This window comes from Coenobita brevimanus, chromosome 115 (genome assembly GCF_032717465.1).
Source record: "Coenobita brevimanus isolate Jiangsu-jjx chromosome 115, ASM3271746v2, whole genome shotgun sequence".
Classification (NCBI taxonomy): Eukaryota; Metazoa; Arthropoda; class Malacostraca; order Decapoda; family Coenobitidae; genus Coenobita; species Coenobita brevimanus.
In genome coordinates this window covers 1,574,400-1,586,629 of record NC_137068.1, presented here as the reverse complement: position 1 = coordinate 1,586,629, position 12,230 = coordinate 1,574,400, and the positions used below count along the sequence as shown (strand labels likewise).

At 46.6% G+C, this 12,230-nt stretch overlaps 1 protein-coding gene across 1 annotated transcript in view; it reads right to left on the bottom strand.

The window, feature by feature from the left end:
- Window positions 1-12,230, bottom strand: part of LOC145418635 (uncharacterized) — a 409,304-nt gene that overhangs the window by 165,285 nt on the left and 231,789 nt on the right. The gene's annotated exons all lie outside the window — the stretch shown is intronic.

Here is a 12,230-nt window from a genome sequence, read left to right as displayed (position 1 = left end):
TGATTTTTTCAACGATATGATTAATATGTAATACAGCATTTAATCAGTCGGTGGCATTTGCCTTGGATTTCAAAAAAACATCTGATGAAGTTCCACGTATTCGACTTGTCGAGAAACTGCGAGTCTGTGGTATCGGTGGAAGTGTACTAAGATGGATTGAAAGTTGGCTTAAAAATGGTAAACAGAGTTGAAATCAATGTTAAGGAATCAGACTGGAAAACTGTTATAAGTGGAGTACCGCAAGGCTCAGTTGTGGGTCCTGTATACTTCCTGACTTATGCAGACAACATGGATGAAGCTGTGTTTTGTAAATCTGATGACGACACAAAGATCTGTAACACAGCCGATACCCCAGAACAAAGAATACTGATTCAAGGGGATCTTGATAACTTACTTATTTGGGCTGGAAAATGGCAAATGGATTCTAATACTGATAAATGCAAAGTACTAGATTTTGGAAGTAAAAATGAAAAATATTGGTAGACAAAGAATCATTCTCGATTCATGAATGTAAACCATAAAAAGGATCTTGGAATTGGAGTCATTACGATTTCTAGTTCATGGTCTAGCCCGCCAGGTGTCCATAATGTCGTTCTCAGAAAATGTGGACAAGGGGCGGTGGAGTAATCAGTTACGGATTTTTTTTTTTTCTTGTTCCTTAGCTTAAAATACAATTGAAAGTAATTTTCAGTATTTAACAAACATATAAATATGTGGTAGCTATTATTAATAAAAGCATGTCGTCTTTATGTCAATACGGCAAAATTTATAGAGAAATTTAACACAAATAACAATTTAGGGCCCCTTCTCACATCCTAAAACAGCCAGTGGTTACTGAAGTGACTTATTATGTACCCAGAAACTATGGTTAGATTGTAAATGGTTATATAAATGCATGTCACTGTCTGAGAATATTGATACGTGTTGGCTAATATAAGAAATGAGGAATATCTGGCATCTTTATGGAGTAGCTCACCACGCTGCCCGGTGCACGATTATCATTCTAGGGATAAGTCTCGGAGTGTCAACATAAACACAGCGATTCTCAGGCATTTGGAGTGACGATGCCAGTGTTCGTTTTGCAGTGATGGGCTGCTCGTTCAAGAGAAAATGCTGAGCAGTATCTTTCTATGGCTGAAGTTAGAGCCTGGGTAAAATTTCCCTCAGATAAGAAGGAACAAAAACAACAAACACTCTAGGAAAATCGGTGTAAACGGAACGGAGGATGGAAGCCTACAGGAATCCATGCAATATGCTCAAGACATTTTTCTGACTGGATTGAAAATGGGTTATAATCCCAATTTGTTAATATGGGGATCCGGTAATACCAATAATTTCCCATTAACACAAACAGTCCATCTCGATTCACCTATATATATATATATATATATATATATACCTATATATATCCATGTATCTACATATCTATCTATATATATCCATGTAACTTCCAGTATGTAACTCCGTGCAGCGACACCCGGGGTCGGTCAGCTGGGCTGGCTTTGTTACCGTTTATGCCGGGAAACACATATTTATGTGTAAGTGCAAGATGTATACAGCGTTGCTAAGATTAGGAGATAACTGCCACATAATGGAATGCACAGCAACAAAATACTTGGACAAATTCACTGAATACTGCTGCCTGATTTCAAGAAAAATGAGTGAAGTATGTACCGGATTTATCCCAAGATGAATGCGCTCAAGAATGAAAACAAGGACAAAGAAGCATTTGCAGTTATTGTACAATACTGCATATATATTACATGTTATACAAAAAATAAACGAGAAAAATACATTCATCAGAAATATGTAGAAATATATACGCATACAGTATATGGATAAAGGAAAAAGAAGCACCTGCATTTTATCATACAATATTGAATATATATTACATGTTATACTGAAAATAAATGAGAAAAATATGTTCGACAGAAATATGTAGAAAGGTAAACACATACAGTATATGGATTTTTTGAACTGTCCACAGTTTCAATTTTCTGTCCAGAAACTACACTATGGACACCTGGCGGGCTAGACCATGAACCAGAATTCGTGATGCCTCCAATTGTAACAGATGATCTGAAGCCAGGTAAACAGTGCACAGAAGCTATAAAGAAAGCCAACAAACTTGTTGGATTTATAAGTAGATCATCTGAGTTCAATTCTGAAAATATAATTCTTACCCAGTACAATTCCTTATTGCATCCACATCTACAGTAGTGTGTGCAGCTCTTGTCACTCTATTACAGGAAAGATATAGAGAAATTAGAGAGAGAGCAGCGACGAGTAACAAAAATGATACCCAGACTGAGGAACAAATCATACGAGGTGCAATTAAATAAGCTAAAGTTATTTAACCTGTCAAAGCGCAGATTACGATGATCAGATTCAAGTATTCAAGGTTATTAAAGGAACTGATAATATGGATGCTGACAAGTACTTTGCAATTGATCGTTCTAACTAAACTAGAGGTAATGAGTACAAGATTATTGGATAACATTTCCAGTCTAATGAAGCCAAGCATTGTTTCTTTAACAGGGTTGTTAACATTTGGAATAAACTGTCCAGGGATGTTACTGATTGTAGTACAGTAGTGACATTTAAAAATCACTTGGATGAGTGTCTTGCTTCAAATCCCCATCTAAACACCTTCATGGTTGAATAATAATGTAACCTGCTTTTCTCTATTTCAGATTGTGAGAAAACTACAGCAGGTAAATACTATGTAATTAATGAATATTGTAGCTTATAGACACTTTAATGTACGGATACAGTGGGAGAGAATATAGTTTACCACTTTTCAGTCTTTCCTATGAAAACTCAATGTCAGCTTTTCCATGCTGGATCATGGTCCTTCTCTCTCTTATTTTTTTGCCAGATTCGACTGGAGGGCTTGGTGGGGGGTGGGGGGGGTCTTTTTTGCATTACTATCCTTACCTTCAAATTTAGAATCTGATATTGTATCTTAGTGATAGGTTTCTCTAACACGCAGCCTCGAAAAGACCATTAGGTCTGTTCCTGTTTGCCTTCCTTTGTACGTGAGGGAAAGGGCGAAGGAAGAAGGAGGAAAACAGGAAGGCAATAGATGCGAGAAGGAAGAATGGAAGGAATATAAGAAATTACGAGGTACATGAATAGAAGGGGAGGAAAACGAAACGTTGAAAGACAATGAAGAAACATGAGTGACTGACTCGACTGACTGACTACGCTAACATGATCATAGCAGCGTAAAAACTATGGGTAATTTCTGCCGTAATATAAGAATTAAAAACATAACAAGGATAACTAAAATATATCTTAAGGGAATGAAGTTTGGAGGCAGGAGGAAGGTCATTAGGAGGGGGGAGGGAGAAAGGTCATTAGGAGGGGGGAGGGAGAAAGGTCATGAGGAGGGGGGAGGGAGAGAGGTCATGAGGAGGGGGGAGGGAGAGAGGTCATGAGGAGGGGGGAGGGAGAGAGGTCATGAGGAGGGGGGAGGGAGAGAGGTCATTAAGAGGGAGGGAGAGAGGTCATTAAGAGGGAGGAAGATGATGGGTCATTAAGAGGGAGGAAGGAGAGGGGTCATTAGGAGGTAGGATGAAGAGAGTCATTAGGAGAGAGGAGAAAGGTCATTAGGAGGGAGGAAGGAGAGGGGTCATTAGGAGGGAGGAAGGAGAGGGGTCATTAGGAGGGAGGAAGGAGAGGGGTCATTAGGAGGGAGGAAGGAGAGGGGTCATTAGGAGGGAGGAGAAAGGTCATTAGGAGGGAGGAGAAAGGTCATTAGGAGGGAAGAGAAAGGTCATTAGGAGGGAGGAGAAAGGTCATTAGGAGGGAGGAGAAAGGTCATTAGGAGAGAGGAGAAAGGTCATTAGGAGGGAGGAGAAAGGTCATTAGGAGAGGAGAAAGGTCACTGGGAGTGAGAGAGAGGAATGGAGGGTAAAGAAGTACAGGTAACAGTGAAGAACTACCACCAAAGCTATATGACACTGTAGGAGTGGAGGGAAAATAAAGGCGAGAAGAAACAGGGAAATATCCAGGTGAGAGGTGGGACAGAAGAGGACAGTAAGGAGAGAAAGACTGGAGACAAAAAGGCCCCTTTTAGTCGCCTCTTACGACAAGCAGGGATACTGGGGAGGTATTCTTTACCCCCCTCCCCAGGGGGAAGAGAGGAACGGAGAGGAGGGGGGAAGAGAGGAACGGAGAGGAGGGGGGAAGAGAGGAACGGAGAGGAGGGGGGAAGAGAGGAACGGAGAGGAGGGGGGAAGAGAGGAATGGAGAGGAGGGGGGAAGAGAGGAATGGAGAGGAGGGGGGAAGAGAGGAATGGAGAGGAGGGGGGAAGAGAGGAATGGAGAGGAGGGGGGAAGAGAGGAATGGAGAGAAGTGAGGAAGAGAGGAACGGAGAGGAGGGGGGAAGAGAGGAACGGAGAGGAGGGGGGAAGAGAGGAATGGAGAGGAGGGGGGAAGAGAGGAATGGACAGGAGGGGGAAGAGAGGAACGGAGATGAGGGGTGAAGAGAGGAACGGAGAAGAGGGGGGAAGAGAGGAATGGAGAGGAGGGGGGAAGAGGGGAATGGAGAGGAGGGGGGAAGAGGGGAATGGAGAGGAGGGGGGAAGAGGGGAATGGAGAGGAGGGGGGAAGAGGGGAATGGAGAGGAGGGGGGAAGAGAGGAATGGAGAGGAGGGGGGAAGAGAGGTATGGAGAAGAGGGGGGAAGAGAGGAGTGGAGAGGAGGGGGGAAGAGAGGAGTGGAGAGGAGGGGGGAAGAGAGGAGTGGAGAGGAGGGGGGAAGAGAGGAGTGGAGAGGAGGGGGGAAGAGAGGAGTGGAGAGGAGGGGGGAAGAGAGGAGTGGAGAGGAGGGGGGAAGAGAGGAGTGGAGAGGAGGGGGGAAGAGAGGAGTGGAGAAGGAGAGAGAGGAGTGAGAGGGTTAAACTGCCGAGTTTGGTAGAAGGTGGAGGTGGAGGAGGAAGGAAAGAGAGAGGAGGGGGGAAGAGAGGAGAGGAAGATATGAGGAGTGGAGAAGAGAAAGACAAGAAACTGAGTGAGAGGGATAAACTGCCGAGTTTGGAAGAAGGTTGAGGTGGAGGAGGAAGGAAAGGAGAGAAAGGGTGGAGGACGAGAACAGAAAGACTGTGGAGGGAGGGAAGGAGAGAAAGAGAGTGGAGGGAGGGAAGGAGAGAAAGAGAGTGGAGGGAGGGAAGGAGAGAAAGAGAGTGGAGGGAGGGAGGGAGGAAGGGTGAAAGTGGAAAAGTATTAGTAAGAGTGAAGAAGGGAGAAATGCAGGAAGACAACGGAACGGCAAAGGAGGCAGGAAGAAACAAAGGGTGGGGGGAGATAGGGAGGGAGGGAGGGAGGGAGGGAGGGAGGGAGGGAGGGAGGGAGGGAGAGAGAGAGAGAGAGAGAGAGAGAGAGAGAGAGAGAGAGAGAGAGAGGGAGGGAGAGAGAGAGGGAGAGAGAGAGAGAGAGAGAGAGAGAGAGAGAGAGAGAGAGAGAGAGAGAGAGAGAGAGAGAGAGAGAGAGAGAGAATCTCAAGGAAAAATCATTAAGACTGAAAAACACTGAATATTTTTACAAAACAGGAATCAGAAATTGAGAAAATTTTTAAAGCCACGGAAAGAAAAATGATCCGTAAATTAGAGAAAAAATAATTATTATCCACGTGTCGAATCTGTCAAAATTTATGCTCAGGTGTTTGGGCTGACTTTCACCTGATAATTCATCCTTTATTTAGGCAGGAAAAGAGAAGAATAGCGAGCTGACAAAAAGAAAAAACAGAAAATCATGACAATAAGTAAGAAGAAGTAGGAAGAAGCAGGGGGGAGGAGGAGGAAGAGGAGGAGGAGGAAAATAAATAATAATAATAATAATAATAATAATAATAATAATAATAAATAATGTTACCACGTTAAAACTCTTAGGTCGATCCACACCAGTCTTTAACTCCCCACCTGTACTACTAGAAGGACGACAGAATTGTCTGCTGAAGAAAACCGTCTGTCTGTAGCATCAACCAAGCACAAATCCGTCTGAACAGCAAGAAGAAAAAATTGTATATGAGGCGTGCTTTTAACCTTTTCAAACTGATGACGTACTAGTTTTCGCCTACTGCTTCCAGACGCTTTTGTACACCTTAGCAAAGCACCTGAGAGAGGCAAGGGATTACTGAAGGCTTGATCTAACCCCTCCAGTTCGAAAACCCTCTCATGCTGAGTAAAATCGTCTATCAATAACAAGAATATACAAGGAAAAAAAAAAACTAATTACTTGAATGGATCTTCAATTTGTTTGTTTGTTTGTTTTGAGGAAACGATCTTGAGGGATTCTGGCCTTTGGTTCCTTCTTCCTAGCATTGAAAAAAAAAAAAAGGAATCGCAGAGGACTCGCCAAAGTTGAGAAGATATTTGGCGGTGTGAAGTGTAATGCCTTGCGTGTGAAAATCCTGGTGGAGTAGGAGTGAAGTACAACATGGCGCTATGCTAGAGCGAAAGGCAAGTGAGAATCATTAGGGAGGGACTGACTAACCGGGCCGCTCCTCCAGATGTTCCCGCATCTTAGTATACACCCATCTGACAGAAGGATTTACGAAGATGATAATGCTTCCTTAATCTGGCTAATCCATCCCCTTACAAGATAACATACGTGCTTGACTTTACTAAGAAGGCGTCTTTGCTGTCTTTACTCTCTCCACGATCTTCCTCCGGGATTTACGGGGGGTTAATAAAGGATAAAACCGACTGGGTGGAGCAGGATTAAAAGCCCCAGTTAAAAGGTTACTAATCTCCCTTAATCCGGACTGCTTCATCCCTCTTCATACTGGATTATTTAACGGGCCGTAAATCTTGAGAGACACGGTGTAATGGCTGCTGGTTAGTAGGCTCTCTCTCTCTCTCTCAATCCACTCTACTGCTCGTCTACCTGTACCTCTCTCTCGCTTCTACCACACCCACTCTATCTTTTTCTATCTCCTCTGCAATCATATCCTACTCCTCTACCTCTCCCTATCCATTCCACCTTCCCTTCCTCCTCTCTCTCTCACTCACTCTCTCTCTCGTCTACCTGTACTGTACCCCTCTCTCCCTTCTACTCTCCCACTTTTTCCACATCCACTCCATCTTTTCCCGTCTCCTCTCCTTCCATTTCCAACTTCTCTACCTCTCCCTATCGACTCCACTTTCCCTTCCACCTCCACCTGTCTCTCCCCTCCCCCACTCCACCCCATCTCCCCATCGTTATCAAGACGTGTGAGGCCAGTAACTTCTTCACCACCTTCCCCTTTTAACATTCCATCCTAATTCCACAGGTCGCAGCATCCTCTCTCTCTCTCTCTCTCTCTCTCTCTGTCACACACACACACACACACACACACACACACACACACAATAATATTAGATACAGAAGAGTGAGATATATGTGAAGTTATATAATCAAATTCTCTCTCTCTCTCTCTCTCTCTCTCTCCCTCCCTCCCTCCTTATCAACACGTGGGAGGGGCAGCAGCGTCTTCGCCACCTCAGCGTCCCTCTTTTAACATTCTTCCCTAATTCCGCAGGTCGCAAGAAGATACCACGACCGCAGCCTGGCCACCGCTGACGACCGCAGCCTGGCCAGGTGTCCTTATCACGGTCGTGCGGTTGACTGGGTGTTATCAGTAAAGGGAGGGTGAGAGGGAGAATGGGAAGGGAGAAAGAATGATGAAAAGGTATGATGTAGGAAGGGAGCTGAATGATGAGACGATGACGACGATGATGATGATGATGATGATGATGGATGGGGATGAGGAAAGGGTAAAAGACGGAGAAAGGGAGAATGTCTGGGGCGAAAGATTAGAGAAGAGTTATCTGAAAAGGGAGGGTGCGAGGAAGATTGGGTAGGGAGAAACGAAAGGAAGATGAAAAGGAATGATGTAGGAAGAGAGACTGAATGATGATGTGGGAAGATGGGAAGGGAGGGAGGAAAAGAATATGAGAAAGATTAGAGATAGGCGTTATCAGAAGAGGGAGGGTGCGAGGGAGACTGGGTAGGGAGAAACGAAAGGAAGATGAAGAACAAGCGAAGTAATGAGGGGGGGGGAAGGGAGAATGTCTAGGGAGAAAGATTAGGGACAGGTGTTGTCAGAAAAGGGAGAGGGAGGAGATTGGGTAGGGAGAAACGAAAGGATGATTGATAGGGAGACTAAATGATGATGAGGAAAGATGGGAGTGAGGAACAGGCGGAAGTAACGGAGGGAGAAAGGGAGAATGTCTAGGAAGGAAGATTAGGAATAGGTGCTGTCAGAAAGGGAGGGTAAGGACGAGAATGAGTAGGGTGAAGGAAGGGAAGAAGGAAAGGGGGAGGGAGAAAGAGCGGGAAGAAAGATTGGGGAAAGGTGTAATCTGTGCAGGGAGGATACGAGAGAGAATGGGTAGGGACGAGAGAGAGGAGAGAGAGGGAGAGAAAGGGAGATGATGATGAGTGAGGGAGGAATAGGTTGAGAATGGAGGAGGAAGAAAATAAGAAAATGAGGAGAATGGCAGGGAGAAGAGAGGAAGGAAAGAGGGAGGGAGAGAGACCGTGGTGAGGGAGGGAGGAGTAGGTGGCGAATAATGGAGGGAGAAAGGAAAAGACTGGAGAGAAAGATTAGGGATAGGTGTTGTCTTATCGAGGGAGGGAGGGAGGGAGGGAGGGAGGGTAGGGAGAAAAGGGAAGAACGAAAGAGGGAGGGAGGGAGAATGGGGAGGTAGAAAGGGTAAGACGGAAAGACGGAAGAGGAAATGGAGAAAGACTGGAAAGATTGGGGCCAAGTGTTACCACTTAGGGTGGACGGGAGGGAGAGAAAGGGGTAGAGAGGGAAGGACGCTGGAAGAGAGTAGAGAAAATAGTGAAGGAAGGAGGGAAGAAGAGATAATCTGAAGAAGGAAGGAAGAGGGAGAGAATTTGAAGGAGGGAGGAAGGAAGAGGGAGAGAATTTGAAGGACGGACGAAGAAGGAGAGGATTTGAAGAAGGAAGGAGGAAGAGGGAGAGAATTTGAAGGAGAAGGGGAGGGAGGGAGAAGGGGAAGATTATCCTTATCGCCTCCCTGCGGTTTACTGGTGTTATCCCTATCAGTAGAAGGTGTATGTAAGGGATATGGGTACGGAAGAAAGGAAAGATACAGGAGAAAGGGAAAGACGGGAGAAAGAAAAAAGAAAGCACAGGGAGTCAGGAGGAAGGGGAGGCAAGGAGGGAGAGGGGAAAAGAAGAGAATTGTGAGGGAGAGAGGGAGGGAACAAGAAAATTGAGGGAAAATTGAGGGGGAAAAAGTGGGGGGAGAGGAAGGTAACAGGAAGAAAACTGTGGAGGAGAGTGGAGGGAAAAAAAAATGGAGAAAGACGAAATAAAGGAAATAAAGAGATTAATTTTGAGGGAGAGAGAGAATGGGGTGGGAGGGAAAATGGGAAGGGAAGAAGGAAAGAAAGGTTGGATGAAGGGAGATGATGCTGTTGGAAGGGAGAGAGTGATGCGGAGAGTGATGCTGTTGGAAGGGAGAGAGTGATGCTGTTGGAAGGGAGAGAGATGGTGTAGGAAGGGAAGAGTGAGGGAATAGTGAAGGAGGGAGAATGGGAAGAGAAGGAAGGAAAGAAATGATGGAAAGGGAGAGGGAGGGAAAAGGAAGGGTAGAGTAAGGGAATAATGAAGGAGGGAGAATGGGAAGAGAAGGAAGGAAAGAAATGATGGAAAGGAGAGAGGGAGGGAAAAGGAAGGGAAGAGTGAGGGAATAGTGATGGAGGGAGAATGGGAGGAGAAGGAAAGAAAGAAATGATGGAAACGCAGATAATGATGCTGGAGAAGGGAGAGAAAATGGAAAAGGAAGGAAAGAGGAGAGGATCTGAGGGAAAGTAAGAAGAGTGATGAAATTAAGGCACACAGATGGAGGACTGGAGAGAAAATGGAGAGGAAGAGGAGGAAGAATTGAGAAGGTAGGAGGACAAGAAGGGAAGATGGAAACAGAAATGAATTAAAAAAAAAAAAATATCTATCTGCATATCTGTATTTATCTATCTATACCCAGACGCCATAATCCCGTAAAGGAAGGCCACAAACAAAATGCCTCCACGTCGCCCTGTCCTCTGCCATTTGATTGCCCTCCCCCCAACTCACACCCTTTCAAATTCTCTCTTCACTCCATCCTTCCATCTCACCCGTGGTCACCCCATCCACACCACCCACATACACTCTCCTAGTCAGTCTCTCATACCCCATCCTCTCCACATGGCCAAACTACCTCTTAACGCTTCCAAATACATCCACATCAATACAATAAAACCAAAAATGATAAAGAATATAAGAGAGAAAGAAAAATGGGCAAGAACAGATTCAAACGGTGGGCGTCCTGAGGAATGGGAAACTGAGAAGGGTAGATTTAAGAGCAGATAGGTGGAATTTACAGTAAGATGATGCGTGGGGTGAAAGAGAGAGAGAGAGAGAGAGAGAGAGAGAGAGAGAGAGAGAGAGAGAGAGAGAGAGAGAGAGAGAGAGAGAGAGAGAGAGAGAGAGAGAGAGAGAGAGAGTTACACAGATACACAGACCTAACGGTCCCTACGAGGTGGTCCGCCCTTAATCCTCATATATTGTGCATAGGAGCAGGAGAAAAGGATAGCATAGCAGAAGAGAGAGAGAGAGAGAGAGAGAGAGAGAGAGAGAGAGAGAGAGAGAGAGTGTGTGTGTGTGTGTGTGTGTGTTTTAGAGAGAGAGAGAGAGAGGAGGGGGTGCAGGTCACTTAGTGGTCAAGGGGTCAGTGATGGGGGAGGGAATAAGAGTGGTCAGTGGGGGGAGGGGGAGATAGGAGGGGGGAGGGGGAGATAGGAGGGGTCAGTGGGGGGAGGGGGAGATAGGAGGGGTCAGTGGGGGGAGGGGGAGATAGGAGGGGTCAGTGGGGGGAGGGGGAGAGGGAGGGTGTAGGAGATGTCAGAGGGGGAAGGGGTTGGGGGTAGGAGTGGTCAGTGGGGGGAGGAAAGGGGGAGAGGGAGGGGGTAGGAGTGGTCAGTGGGGGAAGGGGGAGGGGGTAGGAGTGGTCAGTGGGGGAAGGGGGAGGGGGTAGGAGTGGTCAGTGGGGGAAGGGGGAGGGGGTAGGAGTGGTCAGTGGGGGAAGGGGGAGGGGGTAGGAGTGGTCAGTGGGGGAAGGGGGAGGGGGTAGGAGTGGTCAGTGGGGGAAGGGGGAGGGGGTAGGAGTGGTCAGTGGGGGAAGGGAGGGGGTAGGAGTGGTCAGTGGGGGAAGGGGGAGGGGGTAGGAGTGGTCAGTGGGGGAAGGGGGAGGGGGTAGGAGTGGTCAGTGGGGGAAGGGGGAGGGGGTAGGAGTGGTCAGAGGGGGAAGGGGGAGGGGGTAGGAGTGGTCAGAGGGGGAAGGGGGAGGGGGTAGGAGTGGTCAGAGGGGGAAGGGGGAGGGGGTAGGAGTGGTCAGAGGGGGAAGGGGGAGGGGGTAGGAGTGGTCAGAGGGGGAAGGGGGAGGGGGTAGGAGTGGTCAGAGGGGGAAGGGGGAGGGGGTAGGGGTGTTTGGGGTGAAGGCTGATAAAAATTGGGCGCGTGGTGGGTTTTTCCTGAGAGGGAAGTGGTGTCGCGCGCTGCCTGTGGTCGGTGTGTGTGTGTGTGTGTGTGTGTGTGTGTGTGTGTGTGTGTGTGTGTGTGTGAGAGAAAGAGAAAGAGAGAGAGAGAGAGAGAGAGAGACGGGGGGGGGGGTACGGAAGGATACGTAAGAGGGGACTGGAGGACGGGAGGGAGAAATAGGTACGAGGGAGAGAAATGGGCAAGAGGGAGAGAAATAGGTAGGAGGGGGAGAAACAGGTAGGAGGGAAAAAAATAGGAAAGGGGTGAAATGGGTAGGGAGAAATAGGTAAGAGGGAACAACGGGTAAGAAAGAAATAGGTAAGAGGGGGAGAAATAGGTAAGAGGGGGAGAAATAGGTAAGAGGGAGAGAAATAGGTAAGAGGGAGAGAAATAGGTAAGAGGGAGAGAAATAGGTAAGAGGGAGAGAAATAGGTAAGTGGGAGGAAATAAAAGGGAAGTAGGTAAGTGGGAGAAATATAAGGGGGAGAAAAAGTTAAGGGAATGAGAGGAAGAGGTAAGAGGAAGAGGTAAGAGGAGAAATAATTGCCTGAGATATTAGTAACAGAGAGAGAGACAACAGCCCAAGGGAGAGAAATAATTGCTTGAGGATGAGACAGAGAAATAATTGCCTGAGGAGGACACGTTAGTAAGAGGCAGAGAGGTATTTGTCATGTATAACTGCTTAAAATAATTG